Here is a 4,303-nt window from a genome sequence, read left to right on the forward strand (position 1 = left end):
TCACTCTGCTGAAGCCAGGAGATGTTTCTTGAGCTCTGAGTTTCATTCTTGCCACTGCCTTGCAGGTCTCTGTCCATGGGATCTTGGTGCAATGAGGACAGGGTGGGTAAGCGTCTGGTTGGAGCCCATAGAATGTGTTCCGCACCTAGTAATGGCTTTTATTTTATGTTCTGCACACTCAGCCTTATTTATTCGAATGATTTCATTGTTTCTTTTCAAGTATGTATTTAATTGTTGAATAGGTAATACATTTACTTGGTTTTAAAAGTATAAGAAAGTATTCAGTGAAAAGTTTCTTTTCCATTATTGTTCCTCATTTACCCCAACAGATAATCAGTTAGTTTTTAATTTATCCTCCTAGATATTTTTGTTGTATATACAAACCAAAACAAATATACATTATTTTCTCCTTTAAACACATACACACACACACACTCACACTCGCACGCGCATGTGCGCGCGCACACACACACACACACACAAATTGGAAGCATAATGTTTATTATATACCTTGATTTTTTTTCACTCAACAATAGATCTTAGGGTTCTTTCCAGTTCAATATGTAAAGAACTTCTTTATTTTATTTTACACAGCATACTATTCCCTTATATAGATGTGCCATTATTTGTGTAACCAGCCCCTTGTTGATGGACATTTACATTGTTTCCAATTGTTTGACATTCCCAAACCAGCTGCAATGAGACCTTGTACATATATCACATGTGCAGGTATATCTGCAGGAAAAAATTCCTAAAGTTCCATGCAGCCTTTGTCAGAATACCAAGCTCCTTGTGTGTTCACACTACTTTTTTGGCAGCTGTCCTCTTTTACTTCTCAAAGGGACCTTTGCTGACCATGGTCTGAATTTCACTTTCTCAAACCTCACTGCCCTCCTCTGCAGTGGCCTTCCCCAGGGCCCCTCACCAGGCATTTTGGCCTCTGGATCTGGAAAGCCTGGGTGGGCACTTGCCATGTCCATCCTGGGTGGGGTCTGTGCCCTGGTCATCAACCAAGGTGATGGCTCCTTTTGCCTTTTATTCCATAGCTCTGGGCATCAGTGGCAGGTGTAGAGAGCTACCTCTTCTGACCTCAACCACCAAGCCTCTTGCCAAACGTTGTCATCTTTTCTTCCTTGCCTGCCTCTTCCAGGGCCCCAACTATGACTTCCTTCTGCTGATAATAGGACCATGTTCTAAGATCCACTCCTTTCTGTCCTTGGATTTTCCATTTCATTGCCTCTAATCCCCCAAATCTGAGTGGCTCCTGCTTTGTGGGAGGAAATGGATCTGGGGAGAACAAGCAGAGCCCCCCGTGAGAGGCATGCATGTGACTAAGGAGGAGCCAAACCTCATGGCTGCTCTCAGCAGCCTGAGAACCTCTGGGTTGGCCCAGACCTGTGATGTCAGCTGACGTAGGCCAGGACGAGCAGGAGCCTAGGCAGGGCAAGGCTGTGCAGACACATATTATTATTATTGCTGTGAATGGCAATTGACCCATTTGGAATTGTAGGTAGGGCACAGTAGTTAAGAGCCCTGATTCTGAAGCCAGACTGTCCAGACAGGTGATATACTTCTCACATGTCCAATGAGGAGCGTGAGGGCCTGGGAGGGGCAGGCCTGTCTGAGGTTATATAGGAAGGCAGAGGCAGGACTGGAAGTAGACCTTGAGCTTCTCAATTCAGGTTCCACTGCTCCTCTCCAGGTATATGAACACACCAGGAGAGGTGTGTTCTCCTGGCAGGTTGGAGCAGGCACCTTCAAAAATGTCAAGGTTGGAGAGAAGAGCAAGGAACTCACCGAGGCATGCTAACCTATAGTTGGTTTCAAGCAGAACACTAGGTCTCAGAAGTCCCTGCGAGGTGGCAAGCTAGAAAATTTCCGTGGTCTCTGTCTCCAACCCAGCTATCTGGATACTTTACAAATGAGGAAACTGAGGCTTAGAGAGATTATTTGAGAGTAATAAATGGTGGGAGCATAATTTGAATGCAGCTCTAAGACCTACACTCTTTCTGCTGCACCTGGATGCCCCTAAGATTCCTACCCAGTGATTACTTAGCCTCTAATCGCACATTTCCAGTGATGGGGAGCTCACTACCATTAAGTAGACCATTGAATCTCTGAGAGACAGCCCTGTTGTAATGTTTTCCTTCAGTGGAGTCACAGAAATTGAGTCTCATTACAACTTTCAGGCTCCCTTTTTCTTTGGTCTCTCTGCTCCAGGTCAGCCCTGTACAGATTTGGAGATGGTGGACATGTCAACACTGAGCCCTTTACTCTCCAGGCTAACAATCCCAGACCATTCCTTTGTGTCTATAGGATGTTTTCTCATGCTGGCCTGTATTAATTAGGGTTAAGTTCAATTGTGAGTAGCAGATTCCACACATCTCCCAAAGAAAATTCTGTAACAATGGCTTAACCAACATTGAAGTTTATTTCCCTTTCACATAAAAGTCTGCGCTGGCAGTTCAGGGTGGTATGGCACCTCAGTGGTCTCAGGGACCCAGGAGCCTTCTCTCTTGTGGCTCTGCTGTTTGTGAATTCAACTCAAACCAGCAGAAATTCAATTCAACCTAACTTAAACAAAAGGGGGATTACCTTTAGAATGTCTGGAAAGTCTGAGTTCTAGTTTCAAGCAAAGCTGGGGGACTCAACACTGTTATTAAGCTCTGTCTCTCTTGAGGCTGCTTCCCTCTGTGGATGGGCTCTGATGTCAAACAGCACTCTTCACATGGCAGGAAGGGTGGCTGCTGGGAGCTCACCCTGCATGCTTATCTTCTGATCCAAAAGGAGAAGCACCCCTCCCAGAGTCCATATAGCCCAGGATCTCAGAGTCCATATATCAGATTTTGTAGAAGGAATGATTGGTTCAATTTAGGTTACTTACTGCTGCCTTGACCAATCACTGGGCCTTGGACTTGGAATGCTATGTTTAATCTAGCCAGGTTACCTGTCTGCTCCTGGAGCTAAGTGTCAGAGGGACAGAGATTGGACATTCTCATCAGGATGACACTGAATATGGGAGGTCTTACCCAACAGAGAGGTGGGATACTCCAAAATTATAAACATGTTCAGCTCACCATGCTAAGGAGATTGAGTGGGTTTTTTTAAAGGTTTTATTGAGGAATTGGGGGAAGGAACAGTATTGGGGAATCGGGGAAAGGGAACAGACAAGTTGCTGTCCTTTGTTCTTCAGTCTAGTTGTGGAGGACGTCGCTTCACTGGCCCATGTTAGTATTATCATTGCACTCTTCTCGGGTGAGGCAGTTGNTTCTTGTAGAGCATTGTTACCGTAAACTTTATGCAACTTTTGACAAGCTTGATGTGCGTTCTTTCCTTTATGGAAGTAAAACAGTAAAATATGGTAAAAATGCACAGTTTAGTCTTTTATCTTCAACTTGTCAAATCTCCAAAATGCAACCAAATCGCTCAATGTTTTTTTAGAATGAAGCTAGAACTGTCAGCTATCAAATGACATAGCAATAATATAGATGCTAATGACTCTAGTACTTCCAAAAATGAAATAGCGCCATCTGTTGCAAAAATGTGTCATGACTTTTCTGACAACCCAGTAGTTGCCTTTCTTTTGCTGCTTTTGGGATACTCTTTGTTTTTAACCTTTGCCATTCTGATTATGTGTCTTGGTGTGGACCTGTTTGGGCTCATCTTGTTTGGGACTCTCTGCACTTCCTGGACTTGTATGTGTATTTCCTTTGCCAGGTTAGGAAAGTTTTCAGTCATTATTTCTTCATATAGGTTCTCAGTCCTTTGCTTTTTCTCTTCTCCTTTTGGTATCCCTATGATGCAAACGTTGTTACACTTGATGTTGTCCTAGAATTCTCTTAGACCATCCTCATTTTTTTAATTCTTTTTTCTTTTTGCTGTTCTGATTGGGTGTTTTCTGCTACCCTGTCTTCAAAATTGCTGATTCGATCCTCTGCTTCATCTAGTCTGCTGGTGTTTCCTTCTAGTGCATTCTTCATTTCAGTTATTGTATTCTTCACTTCTGACTGGTTCTTTTTTATGGTTTCTATGTCCTTTTTTATACTTGCTAGCTCTCTGTTGAAGTTCTCATTGTTGAAGTTATCACTAACTGTCTTGAGCATCCTTATAACCATTGCTTTGAACTCTGTATTGGTAGGCTGCTTGACTCCATTTTGCTTAGTTCTTTTTCTGAGGTTTTCTCCTGTTCTTTCATTTGGGAGGTATTTCTATGTTTCCTCATTTTGGTTGCCTCTCTGTGTGTGTTTCTATGTACTAGGTAGATATGCTATGTCTCCCAGACTTGGCCGGGTGGCCTTATGTA

This window comes from Hipposideros armiger, unplaced genomic scaffold (genome assembly GCF_001890085.2).
Source record: "Hipposideros armiger isolate ML-2016 unplaced genomic scaffold, ASM189008v1 scaffold_605, whole genome shotgun sequence".
In the NCBI taxonomy this organism is placed as follows: Eukaryota; Metazoa; Chordata; class Mammalia; order Chiroptera; family Hipposideridae; genus Hipposideros; species Hipposideros armiger.